Here is a 21513-nt window from a genome sequence, read left to right as displayed (position 1 = left end):
CATCTACTTTGTTCGGTTGTAGTCCAGCCCTCTAAACAATGAGAGATGTTGCTCCATTCACAACAGAGAAACCTCTAGAAATTGATTAGACCATCTACAGTTACAGACACGAAATACAGCCTGAAGAGAGTAAAATATGGATGAGAGAAACTCTCTCAAGTGCTTTGTGTGGAATAATGTGAAATGAACACGATGAAGGGACTTGTAGAAAACATCTCTGCGAATAAAAATTAAATATGAGACATCATTCTAAAATCCACCTCACTGCATCAAAAATTGACAGGAGGTTCCACAGAGGGAGAGAGTATGTTTATCCTGTTCTAATAAGATTAGACATCGAGATGGGATTAGTTTCAACCTGGCGACATTCCCATAGGGCTGCCCTAAAGACAGGAGCATCTACTTATCTGCACTGTCAACATTTAAACTAATGATCATAAACAGTTTACCCTCACAGATGGTGCTTCATGAGTGCGTGACATCAGAAAACCAGAAAATATTTTTATGTAATTCAAATAACGTATTTCCACCTGATAAAGATTAATTCTTTTAATTCTGGTAGGAAAAAGTGTTCCTGACACACTGAAGAGTGGTGCTAATGCAGATGATACAAATTTGAGCCTGGCCTGCAATGTCTATATCCAGCAGCAAAATGCAGGTCCATCTAAAAATTATTAAAACTGGTAAGGTCAACTAGCATGGTCTTTGTGATGGTTGGCCAGCTAAGGTAAAGTTAAGGTAAAGAACCAGCACACCAGCATCCAAAAGAAATTCCATAGAATTATAGTACATTATAAAAATAAAATATTTTATATAAAAAGTAAATGGCTAAAAGTAAAAAATTAAATAAAAAAACTTCAATCAATTAATCTGTCGATCAATCAGTCAAATCAATCAATCATTAAGACATTCATTAATTACAAAGAGCATGAAAAATGTTTTTTAAAAATTTACCTTAAATTTACCCTAAAACTTAAAATCTGGGTCACCACATTCTAAGTAAGCACTAGTGGATAATCGCTGTGCTAGAGTCAAGTCGTAACGTAGACCAAGATATGAGGATATAAACCACTGCAGCTCGATGTCCTGCCTCTTTTCACTTTCTCCCTCATGACAGGTCATTCATTTGTGCTGTCCTGTGCAGCTTACCTGAGTTGTGAGGATTTGGTTTCACAAGCTGTGATAGCGCGCTATGGACTATCATCAGGACAAATATTTTGGATTCCCTTTCTTTATTACGTGAGTACATATTATTTTTTTTAAATTTTTTTTTTAAACATATTTTTATTGAAAGACATGGGCCATAACAATAACATTTCCAAAAAAAAAATCTAAACATTTTATATATATTTTATTATATATCTTCCCACTCCTACCCACACCCACCCACTGTCACAGCCACGCCATCATCTTCACTCGCTCCACCGTCTCGTTCACTCTCCCCTGAATTCTAATCACCCTCACCTCAATCTCACTCACCAGTCATCGTCTGGCCTCGTCAATACCACTGACAACAGACTCACCCGCGCTACTCACCTCAAGAGAAAACCACTTACCTTCAGAAGCCTTCATTCCCGTTCGTCAGCCGTCAGCCTACCGTCCTCCTTCTGAGAACCTTCCCGCACTCTTCCTCCAGCTCCTAAACCAGAGACTTGGGTTACCTCTCAGTTAAGTCACAGTGAACGTTATCATCTACTTCATTACTCACCTTTGCATCCCGGTTCTGCTGCACTTGTAAAAATAAATCTCATTTCAACTCACCACCTGTCTGCCTCTTGTGATTACCTGACAGAAGGCCAGACCGATCACAATGCAAGCTGCATCAGAACCCGAGGATCCGCCGCAGCGGGACACATTCGCTGAACTGGTTCAAGCCGTCAGTCAAGCCATACTAAAAAATCCTCCTGTCATCGCTACTGACCGCCAAGATCCTAACTCACCTTCACTTCCGCAAACACCCTCTGCTTCGGTAGCTGCCTCTGCTAGTCCCATGGCCCGACCAGCGACATACTCAGGCGAGGCGGAGAACTGCAGCGGCTTCCTACTCCAGGTTTCTCTATATTTCGAGATGCAACCGCATCAGTTTCATAATGACTCTGCCCGTATTGCTTTCATTATATCTCTGTTATCTGGCCGCGCTCTTCAATGGGCCGAATCTATATGGAACGCTAACTCACCCATAACCCAGTCTCTTTCCAGCTTCCTTCAACACTTTAAAGTGGTTTTCGGTGTGTCCGCTGAAGAACTCTCCATTCATGACCAGCTCTTCAATCTTCAACAAGGATCATCTTCGGTATGTGACTATACTCTCCGATTCCGCACCCTGGCGGCCTCTAGTGGCTGGAATGAGACCGCTTTAATGACAGTTTTTCGACACGGCTTAAATTCGAAAATCCGGCAATTAGTGGTTGTTTATGATGACGCTATGGGTCTCGAGAATCTCATCCAAAAAACTTTCCAAGTCTCTCAACGTCTCACAGCCTGTGGTCATACACCATCAGCCGCTGCCAGTTCTCCGCTCCCAGCACCCTCTCTCGCTCCTCCAGCACCAGAGCCCATGCAAGTCGACTCCTATCATCTCTCCACCGTTGAACGGCAAAGAAGGATTCAGAATCACCTGTGCTTATATTGCACTTCTGATCAACATCTCCTCAGTGGCTGTCCTGTGCGTCCTCCGCGCACTGCGGTAAGCTCCATTCAAGTCCCTCCTAAAATTGAAACTCTCAATCGTACTATGGTCTTACTCCTAACCCCTCGTCTTTGTGTCTCAGCGCAAGCCCTACTCGACTCCGGTGCCGAAGGGAACTTCATCTCCTCTCAACTACTCGAAAAATTGAACCTTCGAAAACTCAAAACTCACCAAGATCTCCGAGTACAAACCATCCAAGGCAAACCCCTGGGTCGAGGAAGGATTCGTCACTTTTCCCCAACTATCACTCTTCAGATTGGATGTCTTCATACTGAAAGGATCTCGTTTATGGTGCTGGAGGAGTCAACTGCCGAGCTCATCCTGGGACGCCCCTGGATGGTTCAACATCAACCCACCATCAACTGGAGGTCCGGAGAGATCTTATGCTGGGGTGAATATTGCTTTTCCAACTGCTTGTCTTCAATTAAGAAACCTTCACCTCCCTCTTCATCTAAGATTGAGCGCTCGTTCCGAGTTAGTTCAACCACTGTCGAGAGTCCCGAAACTCAACAGTCTGTAGTGATTCCCTCTGAGTATGGGGCGTTCCAGGATGTATTCAGCAAGCAACTTGCAACCAAACTACCACCTCATCGGCCATGGGACTGTGCTATCGACCTACTACCTGGAGCCACCTTACCTAAAGGACGCGTTTACCCTCCGTCCATCCCGGAGCGGAAGGCCATGGAGGAGTATGTGGAGGAGGCCCTCAGTCAACAGTTCATTCGGACCTCAACCTCCCCTGCCGCTTCAAGCTTTTTCTTCGTGGGTAAAAAGGACGGAGGCTTGCGGCCGTGCATTGACTACAGACATCTCAATTCTCAAACCATCAAGTACAGCTACCCCTTCCTCTGGTTCCAGCAGCCTTGGAACAGCTGCGTGGAGCTCAAATCTTCACCAAGTTAGACCTTTGTTCAGCCTACAACCTCATTCGCATTAGGCGGGGTGACGAATGGAAGACCGCGTTTGTCACCCCCTCTGGCCATTATGAGTACCTCGTCATGCCCTTCGGACTATCCAACGCCCCAGCAGTCTTCCAGGGATACATGAACGAGGTCTTCAGGAACTACCTCAACAGGTTCGTCATAGTATATATTGACAACATTCTAATCTACTCCTCTTCACTCTCTGAACACCGCAAACATGTCATCCAAGTCCTAGAAAAACTGAGAGAACACCAACTGTATCTGAAGCTGGAGAAGTGTGAGTTCCATATTCCATCCGTACAGTTCTTGGGCTACATCATTGACCAACACGGAGTACAAATGGACCAGAGGAAGGTCGAAACCATTCACAACTGGCCTCAGCCCACTTCGGTAAAGGAACTTCAGCGCTTTTTAGGATTTGCCAATTTCTACCGGAGATTCATCAAGGGTTTCAGTCTCATCCCTAATCCATTAACTTTCTCTCTGAAAGGCCGGCCGAAGTCTCTGTCCTTGTCATCTGAGGCCATCCAAGCATTCCACGACCTCAAAGATGCATTCGCCACAGCCCCTGTACTGGTACATCCCAACCCCGATCTTCCATTTATCGTTGAAGTCGACGCTTCATCCACTGGAGTTGGTTCTGTATTATCTCAGCGGCAGGGTGAGCCTCCTAAACTCCATCCATGTGCCTTCTTTTCCAAAAAACTGTCCCCGGCGGAGCAGAACTATGATGTCGGTAACCGGGAACTTCTGGCTATCAAATTAGCACTGGAAGAATGGAGACACTGGCTGGAGGGAGCTAATCATCAATTCGAAGTCATAACCGACCATAGAAATCTGGAATATCTGAGAGAAGCTAGAAGGTTAAACCCTCGTCAGGCCCGTTGGGCACTCTTCTTCACCCGATTCGATTTCCGGGTCACCTATCGTCCCGGTAGCAAGAATTCCAAGGCTGACGCATTATCTCGTATTCATCAAGCATCCTCTGATGAAAACCCTCCTGAACCTATCCTCCCTCCAGCCATCTTCCTCAACCCCATCTTATGGGACATTGATGACCAAATCGCCCAAGCTAACAATCTTCAACCCGCTCCGCGGGGAGGTCCAGAAGGCCTCATCTTCGTACCACCTCAACTCCGTACCAGCCTTCTGGACTCAGCACATTCTACCCTGGGCTCTGGACATCCAGGTAGTAGGCGTACCCTCTCGCTCCTCCTTCAACGGTACTGGTGGCCATCCATCTCCCAGGACGTCTCATGTTACATCAAGGGATGCTCAGTCTGCGCCGTTACCAATACTCCCAGAAGACTACCGGAGGGTAAACTCGTTCCTCTACCCATTCCTCAGCGTCCGTGGTCCCATCTTGGGATAGACTTCATGACAGATCTCCCTCGTTCCAACGGAAACACTTGTGTGTTCGTCGTAGTGGACCGGTTTTCCAAGTCATGCAAGCTGATACCATTGCCCGGATTACCTACCGCATTCGAAGCAGCCGAAGCTCTCTTCACTTTCGTCTTCCGAAACTTCGGCATCCCTGAAGAGATTGTCTCAGATCGTGGACCACAGTTCGTCTCTCGGGTATGGAAAGCCTTCTTCAAACTCCTCGGAGTCACGGTAAACCTTTCCTCTGGATATCACCCTCAGACTAACGGCCAGACTGAGCGGAAGATCCAGGAGATTGGATGGTTCCTCTGAACCTATTGCCACCAGTACCAAGACAGCTGGAACCAGTTCCTCCCCTGGGCCGAGTATGCCCAGAATTCCCTCCGCCAGACCACCACTGGACTCACACCTTTCCAATGTGTTCTAGGTTACCAACCTCCTCTCTTCCCTTGGTCTGGTGAACCGTCTGAAGTTCCTGCTGTCGACTACTGGTTCCATCAAAGCGAGAGGGTATGGGACTCAGCTCATGTACACGTTCAGCAGGCAGTGCGGAGACACAAGAGACAAGCCGACCGTCGTAGAACCGAACCCCGTCAATACCATCCCGTGCAGAAGGTATGGCTCTCAACGCGGGACATACGTCTCCGCCTGCCCTGCAGAAAGCTGAGTCCTCGATACATCGGACCATTCACTGTGCAGAGGCAGCTCAATGACGTCACCTATCGTCTCAACCTTCCTCCTGAGTATAAAATTGCACCATCATTCCATGTATCCTTACTCAAACCTCACACTGAACCTGTCACTCCTCCCTCCTCAGGTCCTGCCCCGGCGGATGAACCTCCTCCTCCCGTTCCTGTTGAAGAGGAGGCCATCTACAGAGTCCGTAACATCCTAGACTCTCGGCGACGAGGTCCCCGGTTGGAATACCTGGTCGACTGGGAGGACTATGGACCTGAGGAGCGCTCCTGGGTTCATCAAGATGACATCCTTGATCCTACTTTACTCACCCAGTTCCATTCTGACCATCCGGACCGTCCTGCACCTAGAGGTCGCGGGAGACCTCGTCGCCGTACTGTCCCTCTTCTCAGTCGTCAAGAGCCGCCTCGGGAGGGGGGGGTACTGTCACAGCCACGCCATCATCTTCACTCGCTCCACCCTCTCGTTCACTCTCCCCTGAATTCTAATCACCCTCACCTGGCCATCTCATCATCTCATACCCTTTATAAACCACTCTCACTCACCAGTCATCGTCTGGCCTCGTCAATACCACTGACAACAGACTCACCCGCGCTACTCACCTCAAGAGAAAACCACTTACCTTCAGAAGCCTTCATTCCCGTTCGTCAGCCGTCAGCCTACCGTCCTCCTTCTGAGAACCTTCCCGCACTCTTCCTCCAGCTCCTAAACCAGAGACTTGGGTTACCTCTCAGTTAAGTCACAGTGAACGTTATCATCTACTTCATTACTCACCGTTGCATCCCGGATCTGCTGCACTTGTAAAAATAAATCTCATTTCAACTCACCATTTAGTGCTGTCACTTTTTGCCAGAATGACTTGATCACCTTACATTCCCAGATACAATGGAAGAATGTTCCCTTATGTTTTTGGCATTTAAAACAGATATCTGGGATTTCCGGATTAAACCTGTTTAACTTTTCAGGGGTGACATATGTACGCATTACCCAGTTGTATTGGATCAGCCTAAATCTAGTGTTAATTGACAAATTCTGGGCTTTAACACATATCTGGCTCCATTCTGAATCTGGAAGGTCATATTGCAAATCTATACCCCAAGCAATTCTCTTGGAATCAGGTGATTCCTTAGAACTGTTTACAAATTTGCAATAAAACAGTGAAATTTGGTTTGTACTAAGTTCCTCATAAACCATAGCCTTTTCTAATTCTGTTAGTAGAGGTCTAGATAGTGAATGATTTTGCTTGACATTGATATAGCTGTGAATTTGCAAATATTTAAAAAAGTGTTTCATTGGGATTCCAAATTTTTCATTAAGATCTTTAAAGGACATCAATGTATCTCCCTCAAACAAATCCCCAACCTTACGAATGCCCTTTAGTGCCCATTGTTTAAAGCCAGAGTCATTTTCTCCTGGTCTGAAGTCCCTATTGCCCCAAATAGGAGAGAAGTAGGAAAGAGTTGGGACTGCTCCCAATGTGTGCTGAACATCATTCAATACTATCAAAGTATTTTTAACAAAGGGTTTTTTGGTAGTCTTTTTTAGATTTTTATACAAGTCAGAGTACAAAAACATATCCATCCCTGTACCTTTTGCAACTATAGATTCTATTTCTACCCAGGGTAATTTCGGCTGTAAGGAGAACCAATAAGTGGCACAAGTCAACTGGGCAGACCAATAGTACCACTGTAAATTGGGTAAACGTAAACTTCCTCTGTCAATAAGGGAGATATAAAAATGTTAGGCAAAGCCTTGCACATCTATTATTCCAGATGAATTTGGTTAATTTTTTTTTTCATATTAGAGAAAAAGCCTAATGGTGGAGAAAGTGGAATAGAACGAAATAAATATAAACATTTGGGAAGAATGTTAATTTTTATAATGTTTATACGACCAATTAATGAGATTGGTAGGGAGGACCATCTGTCTACAGTTTCACAGACTTTGGTTATAACTGGGTTGTAATTGGCAGAAACTAACTTGTCAATTGTGGGGGTAATAACTATGCCTAAATATTTGAAACCATTAATTGCATTTATAAATGGATGTCCAACCGGTGGTTGATGTCTTTCCTGGGTATTTAAAAACAGTATTGATGATTTGGTCTTGTTAATTTTATAGCCAGAAAATTTTCCAAATCTATCAATCAGTTGGAGCAGTGCTGGAACGGATCTCTCAAGCCTTGCTAGAAAAATAATAGTGTCATCTGCATATAGTGCTATTCGGTGTTCACGATCTCTAATTTGAATGCCCTTGATGATAGAGTTACTTCTGACTGCAATTGCTAAAGGCTCTAATGCAAGAATAAAGAGCATTGGCAACAGTGGGCATCCTTGACATGTGCCCCTATACATATTAAAAGGTCTTGATACTGTATTATTAGTCCTAACTTCTGCTATGTGTTTAAAATATAAAATATTGACCCATCGTAGAAATGAATCTCCAAAACCAAAACGATACTTCATTCATATACAGCCACTCTACCCTGTCAAAAGCTTTTTCCGCGTCAAGTGATAGGATACATGTGTCATGGGCTTCCCTTTTTTCATACAGAAAGTTTAAAACGCACCTAATATTATGAGTAGCCTGACCATTTTTAATAAATCCATTTTGGTCCAAACCTATTACAGATGGAAGACATTTTTCCAATCTTGACGCCAAGATTTTAGCAACGATCTTTACATCTGTATTAAGTAGAGAGATTGGTCTGTATGACTCGCACTTGGTAGGAGACTTTTCAGGTTTCAAAATTAAAGTAATTAAGGCATTTCTCAAAGTTGGTGGCAAATAACGATTTTGAAATGATTCGGCATACATTTCCTTCAGGGGGCCAACCAATTTATTTTTAAAGAGCTTATATATGTCAATTGGCAGACCATCAGGGCCAGCTGATTTGCCATTCTTCAGCTTTGATATAGATTCCATGACTTCACTTTCTTCAAATGTACGGTCTAAATAATTTTGATCTTCTTCTGCTATAAATGGAAACTGGAGATCATTGAGAAACCGAGTTTGGTTTAGAGCAGCATGAATATGTTCTTTTACTAGGATATAACCTTCTCCATGGGTCACGCAGATTAAGTTCTCTTATATAGTTCCATATCTTTATTCTAGACTGTATGTGTGTTGTATCTGTTCCTGTTGTGCGGTCAAGGCTAGGAGATAATGTGCAATTAAAGTCTCCAGCAATTATCAGTTTTCCTGATAAAGAAGACAGTAAAAGAAATAATTTTTCAAAAATAACTTGGACAATCTGTATTAGGGCCATATACATTTGCCAAAATAATGTTTTCATTAAGAATGGATCCTTGAATTATTATGTAACGTCCTGCTGTGTCCTGTACAACCTTGGATATTTGAAATGGAACTGAAAGCTTTGGCCTAAGTTCTGCCAGGAAGACTCAATTACTTCGTCACTAATTACCTTCATCATTATCCAATCACGTCTTTATACTTCGGTATAAATGATCGATACTTACACATGTTTGAGTTCGCATTTGCCGACGCGATAACCACCGCAGATGCCGACGCGATTGTTCCTTGCTCAAGCTGTCGCGTTTATTGATTTACTTGCTATAGTTAAGTTTGTGTCCTGCAAACTATCGCGAGTTTGACGTTCCTCTCAAGATGCACATGGGATCGTTGGCTTTGCTCTGTGTCGCAGTGACTATCTGTGGTCGTTCGTGTCGGATGATATACAGGCTTTCAGCTTTTCTCGGCAGAGGATGTGAAACATTGGCGGAGTGCTGTGTGCTTTCCAGGGTTGCCAGGTTTTCTCAAAACCGCCAATTACTACTAAAAGCTAGCCCAATCACGTTCAAAAGTGGTTTCCAGGTAGAATTCACGTTCTAGGGGCTAAATATGACATTATTGGGGTCACCTCAAACCCCGGACAGGAAAAGCAACCCGCAGCAAAAAAAAAAAAAAAAACCCCGGTCTTGGCAACCCTGGTGCTTTCCGAGATGTCGCGTCAGCGCTGCTTGGGTCTCAATCAATAAATATTTAATCTGTACGCTCACGTGAACCTGCACGAATGAAGTCTCTCCGGACCAGTTTTTGAAATTTTCAATGTTTTGAATAGCTCTTTCGTAATGAGGCATTTTAAGGCTCGTAGTAAAAGCTACAATCTTTTATACTAATAAAGATTGTTGTTCGCATTATTAATTTCTGTAAAAATATGCTTTGTCTAGCACACTTAAAATATTTGTTGTCTTAATCCTATGCTTTAATCTTTGTTTATTCAGTCATTGTTCATTTGCGTCTATTCCTGAATGCTTCGTACTGGAAGGGGATTCTATGGCTGCAGAAGCAGAGAACCGTTGATCTCACCTCATCTTTACACGGCTTACTCTTGGACTGGCGCTATTATGAACACTGGATCTATCAAGCTGATGTATATATGGACCCTTTCATTTGAGTTGTAAGTAAGATTCGGCTCAATGCTCAGCAGGCATCTTAAAGTCCATGTGACACGGAAGTTGCTGCTGACTTTATTTCAGAGTAGTGACATATCTCCAGTTTAAACCGAATATTAATTAGCAGGCATGGTTTTGTTTGCGCTTCTGGTCTCCGTCTCACTCATAGCAAACTAACGGCTGGAGGGGTGTGTTTAAGGATGTTCTGCACATGCTGTCAACTGACGTCATCAGAAAATAAATGCATTACAGAGTGGAAATAAATGTTCAGATTTCGATTAAAGATTACGAAGACAAACAATGATTGTTTACATCAAGATTAGCAATGTGTGCTAGTAAGTTTAAGTCAATTTCGATTTATGCGGACTTTAAGCTACAATCAAGGCTTGTTTATTTTGTGCATCTACTGGTGTAAATGTTATGTAGCTGTATATGCTCTTAAGTCACTGCTAGGACCCTAATTCTACCTCTATCATTTAACCTAAACTAATGGCTTCTCTCACTCAATGCGGTGGTTTTGAATTATCACCGACTGTGGGGTGCCTATCGCGGCCCCTATCACTGCTCTGGCCTATCGTGGCCCCTATCACTGCTCTGGCCTATCGTGGCCCCTATCACTGCTCTGGCCTATCGCGGCCCCTATCACTGCTCTGGCCTACCGTGGCCCCTATCACTGCTCTGGCCTATCGCGGCCCCTATCACTGCTCTGGCCTATCGTGGCCCCTATCACTGCTCTGGCCTATCGCGGCCCCCATCTCTGCTCCAGCCTATCGTGGCCCCCATCTCTGCTCCGGCCTATCGTGGCCCATCTCCTCTACTCTATAAGCTAAATCCTTTTAAGATATAATCTGATATAAAAACACGCCGCTCTTTATTTTACCTAACGGAGCACCCCTTTCCAAGGCTTGTTTTAGAACACCCTTAACCACTGTTATCAAAAGCTGCAGTCTATCCCATTCTCTCTATACCGGCCATTCGTTCAGAATTGGGGCAGCTACTACAGCAGCTGAACGAGGAATCTCTACGTCAGCTATTAAGATCATAGGCAGATGGTCTTCCTCAGTATTTGAATCCTACATCAGACCTGATTCAAAAAACCATCTCGAAGCTAAGCAGGCTCTCCAGTAACAAATCAGGTAAATTTTCATGCAATTACTGGTGGTGGTGTTACTGGCGGTATATTTAATAAAAAAAAAAATGATATCTGTATGATCTATCGAGGCCTGTATATGTCTGGCCTATTGTGGCTATATCTGTGCGGTCTCGAGGCCTGTTTATGTCTGGCCTATCGTGGCTATTCATGCATGATCTATCGAGGCTGCTTATGTCTGGCTAATGTGGCTAATTAAAAAAAAAAAAAAAAAAAAAAAAAAAAATCAATTAAACATAGGCATATGAGGTTTAATCTAACGTTTATCATACTGATTATGTTAACTCTCTTTATATCTTCCAGGAACCTTAGGATTCACAACTGGTGTGTATACCTTCATCTACTTATTTTGGGGGGAAGGCTGGCCCCGTCCGGTGGTTTCATAATCCACCTATTTTTGGGGGTCAGCTGCGCCCCTGCCTTCGTCTTCAAGCAGGAAATGCTGGTCCGCTACCCTCGGATTACGAACTATGGATGGGGCCTTCTGCCAAATAAATTTATAATAATGCTTGCTGAGTTGTCAATAAATGTATGCTTCATACATTTTATCTCCCGAGTCTTTCTTGTAGAAATGAAAGCTTTAGCATAAGTTCTGCCAGGAAGACTCAATTACTTCGTCACTAATTACCTTCATCATTATCCAATCACGTCTTTATACTTCGGTATAAAAGATCGGTACTTACACATGTTTGAGTTCGCAGATGCCGACGCAATAACAACCTCCACCCTCCCCACCACCACCAGGATGGTCCTGTCCTTACCTTCCAGGGGGGTCAGCTGCGCCCCTGCCTTCGTCTTCAGGCAGGAAATGCTGGTCCACTACCCTCGGATTACGAACTATGGACAGGGCCTTCCGCCAAAGAAATTTATAATAATGCTTGCTGAGTTGTCAATAAATGTATACTTCGTAAATTTTATCTCCCGAGTCTTTCTGGTAGAACTGACTTTTGTATTAAAATCATAACCCCCCTAGGGTTAGAAGAAAATAAAGCTGAATAAATGCGGCCTTTCCATCATCTTTGTATTGGTGTCGTGTCATTTGAAGATATATGACATTCTAGTAAAAATACAATTGAGGGATTAAGTTGTTTAATTCTGGTCATTACTTTAGTTAGTTTCCCCAAACCTCTCACATTCCATGATGTTATTTTTAGTTCTGAATTGGAGCCCATTACAGTGTTAGTGCCTAAATTGAGAGCTGTTTATTCTTACAAGATGGTGCCCTAGCCTATTACAGTAAAATGCAATTGCCCCTGTTACTGAAAAAATGTAAAAAATAAATAGGATGCTTCTCTTAGCGCTGGCTCCCTGAACTCGCCAGTGCTTTGCCCGTACATACCCATTAACTGAAGATTCAACACTTTGTGTCGCCGATCCTACCACTAGGAGCGGCATAACAAAGATCACAAGCATATTCTCTGCTATATGCTCCCACAAACAAGCGGCTAAACATATTAGAAATATAGAACAGCCTATAATAGAAACTGGAATAACCACAAAGAAAAAAAAACTGATTATATCAAGTTAACAATATTAAGCGAATTATAATAAAGAGAACTACTAAATTCAAATATGAAAAGTTAGAAGTCACTGACCACAACCTCACCGGATTCCATCAGCAAAGTTACTTTGAACTGTCAATCATATTTCCATTCATTATCAGACAGTTCCTTTCTTCTGTATTCGGTCTTCTTGGTTGAAGGATTAAGAGCTTGAATCCTTTAGGTTGCGAATGAAATTTTTCCACCTCAGCTGGATTCTCAAAAATGCGGTCTCGTCCTGCATGGGTTTTCCAATTTCGCCGGAAAAATTATTCCATATTGGATGTCCATGGCTTTAAGCTGTTGCTTCACCTCATAGAATTTTCTTCTATTCAGATGCGTTTCTCTGGCGATATCCTGAAAAAACTTTACTTCGCGTTCGTCATATTTTACCTTGCCTTTGGCCCGCACGACTTGCAGCACTTTGTCTTTATCCTTAGAATTCAAGCGCATAATGAGTATTCTGAGAGCGTTCCGATCTCGGCGGTCCTGTAAGCGGTGAGCTCTTTCAATGATTATTGGGTTGGCAAAAGACTCTGGTCCCAGTACCTCAGGCAGCCATCTCTCAAGGAAACCCGCTGTATCTGAGCCTTCAGTGCCTTCAGGGAGGCCAACGAGACGCACATTATTACGACGACTTCGACCATTATTCCTGGTCTTCCAATTTAACTCCAAGAAGTTTCACCTGTTGCTGAAGAGTGTCTACGGTATTTTGCAAAATGGACACCTGGTCTTCTGTATCACTGATACGTTGTTCCGCGTTTGACAGTCTTTCAGAAAATTCCTTAACTTCTTGTTTAACCTCCTGTATGACTGAGAGGATTCCTGTAAATTGGACTGAAAAGTCATCTCTCATGCTTGCAATTGTACTCATAATGTTGCTCTCTTGATTTTTATCAGTAAGCCTATTTGTGCTGACTTCTTTATCCTCAGGCGCCATGTTAGCATGAGGATTAGCAGGCTAGACATTGGATTCGTCTTGATTTCCATGTTTTTTCTTTGTTGTTCGCGATGTCATTTTGTAGTAGAGTTGTTTACAGTGACCTAACGTGTATGTATTTTTTCAGTTTCAGAACGATGTGAGGCTGTTTAAGAATGAAATTGCCGCATGCTATGAGAGCTCAGATAAACACGTGCGATCAACGTGCCTCCATGTTGACCTCTCCGAGTACATATTATTAACACCTGATCTTTCTGTGTGTGTGTTATCACAGTTTTTAGTTTCTACGGTGTGACCGAGGATGTATTCTGAGTCGTGGCTCACAGCTATCATATCTTCGTTTCTCCACTGAGCTGCAAACTGTGCCCAAACACACTTCTTTTCACTGTAAATGTAGCATGCTGCCCAGTCAGAAAGACAGCTTGGTCTTTCAGAACTAAATCCTAACTTGTTTGCTAGCCTCGAGCAACCGTATTTAGCAACACGGTGTGGATGACATTGAGAGAATTACCAATTGTACCAGGACATCTTTTTGGCCCCAACAATTCTTAACTATTCGAAAAGAGAATTAAATTATCAGAGGCCACATGACAGTTAACTCAGGCCTCACGGGCTCCTTCTTTTAGGATGCCATTGATGCAAGCACATCCATGGTACTCGAGCTCAGAGCAGCGGTTGCATCACCATGGCAGTCTTCAACTTCAAATGCAACAGAAACATAGAGTTGCCAAAGAGACTCAGTCATGCCAACATTTTCCCTGCTAACATTAAGGTTCAAAGGGCAGAAACCCAAAACCCTGAAGTTCCTTGGCTGGCAGTCGGTCATTTTACTGCAAAACACTTATATTTACTGGGTTCTGACGACTCTGAACAGGGGATATACTTTGCAGTTCTGATGCTGGCCTCCAAAGTTTCAGAAATTCTTCCAACAGTCGTCAAAAATGCAGGAAATTGTTCCGTGTTGTTGAGAGGAAGGAATGGTTTTTACTTGACGTACTTTCCTTGTTCCAAAAAATGAAGATTTTCGGCCAATTCTGGATCTGCGATGACTCAGTGTGTTCCTAAAGTGTCTTCCTTTTCAAATGTTGCGCACATTCAACGTTCTTTGATCTGTGATGAAAGGAGACTGGTTTGTTAGGGTAGACTTGAAGGATGCTTACTTGCATGTTCCCACTGCTCCCCACCACATGAAGTTCTTTCAGGGTCAAGTCTATCAGTTCAGAGTTCCGCCATTCTGGGTTTCTCTGGCTCATTGTGTTTTTATGAGATGCATGAGTGCAGACCCTCTCCTCTTTGGTTCAATGGCATGAGGATTCTGCCCTATTTAGACAACTGGCTGCTCTGCACCCCAACACAAATGCATGCTTTATGCAATGCCAAAACTGTTCTGGAGCATATACAGAAGCTGGGCCTTACTGGGAATGACACAAAAAGTGTCAGAGCAGACCATAACCTTCATAGGAATAACACTCAATACTGTCAAATGTCTGCCACGCTACCTCATACTCGGACAGACAGTTTTATTCAGTTACTGACTTATTTCCATCTGGGGGCAAGGATAACTTATGGTGTCCTTTGACTTGTGTCTGAGCACTGAAACCATGGAAATGGGTAACATTTCTGAGGTCTTGAGTGCCACTAGGGATGGTGCCTTCTTGTCCAGAAGTGATTACAATCGATGCTTACCTAACAGGATGGGGGAGCATGGAACCAGAGGGGGATTGGTGGTCGCTGGTCAACAAAGGAGGCCTTAGAACATATCAACATTCTAGAACTGAAGGCAGTGTATCTAGCACTACAATACTTCCTATCAAATCACGTCAACAGTATTTCATTTCAATCGCCAGGGTGCCACCAGGTCTCTTGTGTCTTTACAACTAACTCACAAGATCCTCAGATGGTCTCAGGGCTGAATGGCTTCATTAAAGCCAGTTTATCTCCAAGGATCGGACAATCAAGTAGCGGATGCTCTGTCCAGGGATCTACAGCTTCCTGGCGAATGGTGGCTTCACCCAGATGTGATGCAGCTGATTTGGCAATGGTTAGGCAAGGCAGAGGTCATGGCAGCTTCCCATCAGAAAGAACCTCGTTTTTCAGCTGAAGGCCCATGTTGGTACCCAGATCCAACTCATCTTCAGCTTTGGGTTTGGCCAGTGGGTCCACTTCTCAGTTAACTGATTGTGAGCCAGCAGTAGTGAACACTATTGGCTCCTTCAACACAACAGCTTTCAGTTTTCTGAAGGGAGCAAGACATTTAAAGCCTGTTCGTTCTACTCCTTTTCCTGTTTTAGACTTGCTGCTTGTTCTAGAGTTTATTTGTACACCACAATTTAAAGGATATTAAGTTGTTGTCTTGGAAAATGTCTTTTCTGTTAGCCATTGCTTCCATTAAACATGTTTGAAAGCTTCATGCTCTGTCAGAGAGTGAATTGTGCTTACACTGGTTACCAGAGGATTCTGGGGTCATTCTTCTGCCTAATCTGCCCTTCCTCCCTAAGGTCTTGTCACCACAATTTGTGAATCAGTCTATTCATCTGGCTGCTTTTCAACCTCCTTTTTCTCACTCCGATGCAGGCAGGGGGAGGTCTCATCTGTGTCCTAAAACCAGCTTTGAGGTGCTATGTTAAGTCTACTACTTCTTTTAGACAGACAGATCAGTTATTTGTCTGTTATGGTGAGGTATGCAAGGACGCTCTTTTGTCTAAGACTGTCATGTTGGATTGTTGAGGTGATAAAGCTAGTGTATAATAATTCTAACCTGCCTTTACCAGTGTGCATTACTTGTCACTCTACTAGGTCTGTCTCTTCATCCTGGGCCGCTGTACGCGGAGTTTCCTCGGCGGAGGTCTGTGCAGCTGCTACCTGGTCCTCTCCATGTACAGTACCTTTGCAAGATTCTAGAAGGTCAACATGGCTGCTTCCCATGATGTGAGTTCTGCAGTCCTTCTGGAGCATTTGATTTTTGCAGGGGGGTGGCATTCCTCACGACTGTGTTGGTATGTGTCATCCACTAGTGCTCAGCACTGCCTCTGGCAGTCAGGAGGAAAGTATTCTGAGAAAGCATTCCTAGACTGGTCATCGAACTGCTATGGTTTTATACCCTTGCATCTCAGTCTATGTCATGACTTGACTCTGTTGGTATTTCTTTCTTGACCTATCTAGCTAGCGTAGTGATTATCCACTAGTGCTTAGGTTAGTATTCATTTCGTTAATGAAAAGTATGATGAAAAATTACTTGAAAGACGACAATAAGGTCAATAAACGATAACTAAGACTATATCAACATGCAATATCGTTGAAGAAAAAAAGACAAGACTAAAATGTACTTAAAAATTTTTGTTTGAAATTCTTTAAATTTTTGTCGAAAAAAGGAAACAACATATTATTGCAGACTGCTGTACATGGCTCTACTACACAAGCTTTCATGTGTGTGGTTGCCAGATATCAAGTGTTCAAATCAACAAATCAGAGCTTCTCTGTTAAAAGGATGCATTTTCTGCCAAAAAATAAGCAAAACACCGGGCAGAAAATGTATGCATTCTACATTGCGGATGCACCGACGATGATCTGAAAACATGACAAACAAATGAAAGTTTAACAGTCTCAGTGTGAGATCTTCAGTTTAAATGAAATTGTCGTTCAGCCAGTCTGTGTTCTGTCATGAGATCTCAACTATTTTGTTTGCGATCATGGTTGCTGAATAAACTTCCTTACTCAACCTCTGCTGTTTTAATAGGTAAACATTATTGCAATCTAGAATTATTGAAATTACTATTAGGAATTTTACTGTTAAAATATTTTGTGTTTGTTTTTGCCAGTTTTCATAATGTAGACAGAGAGAGTTTATATCTACTTCTTAGATATTAATTTATATATTAAATAGCCTATAATAAATCAGTACACTAGATGAGGTCAAATAAACCATGTGTATGAGTCCACATTCTATTGATTTGTCCTTATTGATGAAAGTGCAATACCTGAAATGTAAAAAAAAAAAAAAAACCTTCACACATACCAAAAATCTTTTTGATTATAATTTTGAGTATTTTGTATTATAATTTTTTTGTATGAGTTTAGTTATTATACACTATGATGAAAATGTGACGAAAGTTTTTATTGATGAAAACTAGACTAAATAAAAAATGGCTGACAACATTAACACTATTTAGCATCGTCTCTGGCAGTCATCTGGAATACACAGAGCCACAATTACAAATTTAACTACCGTTTCACCTGCAAGGTGAATACAGGTAAAGTAGGACAAATGCTAAGTAAGGCAACTGAGCTTAATGTGTACTTATAATTAAACATCTGCATTAATTTTTTAACTATATCGTGTTATTGTATTCGCTCTATGCATTAGGAATGATGAGCAAACCCTCTGCTACTTCACACCTCCTGTCAACAGAGGCATTCTGGGAAATCTGACCGCCATGTCATGGCACCCTGCTTGCATTCAGTCTGTTTCTCTTATCTAGCCAAATCTTTCTCTCCATCTTTCTATGCGTCTCTCAGTATGATCATTTTTGGATTTGATTCTGATGAACGTCACAGGAAATAACAAGCATACTAAAACCATCTTCCTGCAGACCTGACCACAGCCACAAATAGACCTGCCCCAGCGTAAAAATTACTGACCTGCTAGCAATGCTTACTGGAAGAGAGAGAAAACAAGAGAAACAGAGAAAGAAGAACAATATGAAACTTCTTTACAAATGAAACCAAAAACCACTTCCTTCATGTAGTGTTGACAATGGCCCAGATATAGAAACGCTGATCTCCACCTCACAACCAGCTCTATTTTCAATGCTCTACTTTGACACATCACTGACATAGTAAAGGGTGACCTAACATTGCTAAAGCAGTTAGCATTGCTGCATATGTTTAAATCAGACTAATCTAAACATCAATCAAGAATCTGATGTGGTTCTTTCTGAATCCAGATCATCCGGATCACACATCCAACTTGCATGCTTCTGTACACAAATGTGTGTGTTCAGTCTGAATTTAGGCTTTCAAAGTGATGTGTGTGTGTGTGTGTTTGTGAGCAAGGCTTGTGTGTGTCCTCTGTTTACACTGCAGGGTTGTTTGGTGCAGTGCTGATGCATGTGATCACTTCTAAGAGTTTTTATACTGGACCACTCCAGATTTGACAAGAGTCGGGCACAGGACAATGGCCTTTGATTAGAGAAAAGGTCTGTCTCTCTCTCCTCTAAAACCCCTCAGGTTGGCCAGAGTGACAGTGTAAAAAAAAAAAAGACTCATTTCCCTGTTTCTACCTCTCTCTCTCTCTCTCTCTCTCTCTCTCTCTCTCAGCTTTTGGCCTGCATGAATGTGTAGATTCTCACTGCCCATACCCACAAAACTAACAGTTCTGACCCCTAGTTTAAGGTCATTAATCCACATTTCTAACACCTGTGCATATATTTCAGTATAGAAAATTAAGGCTAGACGTTGTTTACAGTAATGTTTGCAATAATGAATGTGAGCAAAGCTGACAAACCCAAACCCTTCTAAAGTCAATCTCAAACTCATCACAGGAGGTTCACTTTCACATGTGGTTATATTCCACATAGGATATTTTTAATTGCTAGCTTATGTACAGATACAGTACATCACGCAGATGTTTTTGGCTGTTCATGTTTTTTGTGTATTCAACAATACACCAATGAAATTAAAAGGAGTTCGTTTTTTTAATTCCTGCATTGTGTTTCATTTTGTATATCCTGCATGCAAAAATGCATTACCATTAATCACAGTACTACCATTTGTACTATATACTATTATGTATTAATAATAAATACTATTGTAACTAATTACTGAATACTAAGTAAATTGTAAATACTGTGGCACTGCTGGTATTTTGATGCTTGGGCACAGCAATACAACTTTAGCATTAGTAAACTGTGCAACACTCATGTATACTGTATGGAAACAGTGATGTATCCATACTAATAACATTTGAGAAAAATGACTGAGCTACAGTCATAACTGACCTAGGTTTCACTACAAGAGCATTAATCATACTGGGAAAATCTGAGAGGATAGAGAGAACGACAAAGAGGAAGAAAGAAAGAAAGAAAAAAAGGAAAGAAAAAGAGACATCCAATGTTGCTAAAAAGGTGACTGATCAAAAAAAAAAAGTCTGATTTAACTCTGACTACGCTAAGTTCTGACTGAAGTAAACCCCTGGACACTTCCTGTTTTGTAGAGTGTGTAGCGTGAATCAAAACCCTCTGCTGCTATTTTTAGTGGCAAAAAACATGCTCTGAAATGCAAAGTACCAAAAGAGGAAACACAGAAGTAGACTTCCTTCCTGCTTCGGTTTTCTTCATTGAAACGATGAAAAGAATAGTTGAGAGAACGTGAGTGGGCGTCAATGATGGCTTCCATTTTGTCCTGACTGGAGGTGCTATTTGTTATTACATGTGCTATCCATCTTCATTAGCAAAGAAAAGAGATGAAAACTGACACATGCTATAATCAATCATACTTACAACTAGAGTTGTTCCGATATCACCGATACCACAACAAATTCTGGCATCGGCATCGGCGAGTACATGAACCCATATACCGATCCGATACCATTTTCTTAAATGACCTAGTTATGACACTGAGTACTGGCACTTCACTACCAAGTCGGTGCTGAAAATTAAAAAATGTGATGATACCAGCGTCTCTGTAGAACCGGTAGTAAGTTTGAGTATATTCGTTACCCGCAGCTGCGTTCAGTCGCTTCCGTGTTAGTCTAAGCGCAGGGCTCCAGACTGTAGCCGAATATATATACTAGTGTCTGTGAATATTAAACTGCTAAATACTATTTAAATATTACTCCTGCAAATTCTACATCTATGTGGGTGATGGGCGTAAATGCACGGGAGCGCACTGTTTTGTCTCATGCCGTGTGTCACTATATGAGGACACGAACGCATATACCGTCACTTCATGAGAATTTAACGTTTCATTTGAGAAAACTGTTCAGTTTAACGTGATGAAATTGACAATACATTAAGCTACTGGTGTAGCCTACAGTAGATTTAGCTATGTCCACGTAGTAATAATAATACGTCTCTATTAATAATAATAATTATGCCTCGACGGTTCCTTGTTGTAATGATAAAACTTCCTAATCATCGGGAAGAAGGAGGCGGGAACCGGCGGACAATCAACTGAAACTTTAATAATCACAAAATAAACACAAAACAGCGCACCAGCCCCTCACGGACGACTGGTGCGCTCAAATAAAAACCAAAACACAACTAAAAGCCCAGGCCTGGTCCTCTCTCGTCCTTCACTGTCGTCGCTCCAGTTTTATATCCTTCCATCTCCTATGTGGGACTCGAGACCGGCGGTGGGTCGCAGGTGTCACTGATTTGCCCAATCATTGCCGGCCTCACTCCTTGCTCCCACGTCCCTCGGCCCCGCCCCACTCGCCACATACAGTTATATTGTAAAACTAAAATTCCTTTTTTAGTTTGCGGTGTTAGATTTTTGGCTGCATTTGAAGTTCTTTTTCGCTTAAGAAAATAAATAATATTACTGTCAAATTCATGTCAGATAATAAAAATACTGTAATAAATACAGTAGTTCACCATGTATTTGTTCATGTTTTATTAAGGGATAAGTCTGAAGCACACCATAAAATAATTCTAGCAATTAACACAGGGCTAGTAGTATATACAGCTGTATATACAGATACACACCCAGGTATCGGATCAGTACTCGGTATCGGCCGATACCCTGAGCCCAGGTATCGGAATCGGTATTGGGAAGAGA

General features: G+C 42.3%; 1 protein-coding gene across 2 annotated transcripts in view; it reads right to left on the bottom strand.

The window, feature by feature from the left end:
- Positions 1-21513, bottom strand: part of LOC132103439 (diacylglycerol kinase delta-like) — a 66885-nt gene that overhangs the window by 35378 nt on the left and 9994 nt on the right. The gene's annotated exons all lie outside the window — the stretch shown is intronic.

The sequence above is a fragment of the Carassius carassius genome, chromosome 2, assembly GCF_963082965.1.
Source record: "Carassius carassius chromosome 2, fCarCar2.1, whole genome shotgun sequence".
Taxonomy (NCBI): Eukaryota; Metazoa; Chordata; class Actinopteri; order Cypriniformes; family Cyprinidae; genus Carassius; species Carassius carassius.
Note: the sequence above shows the minus strand (reverse complement) of the source record. Positions and strands in the feature narration are given on the sequence as shown.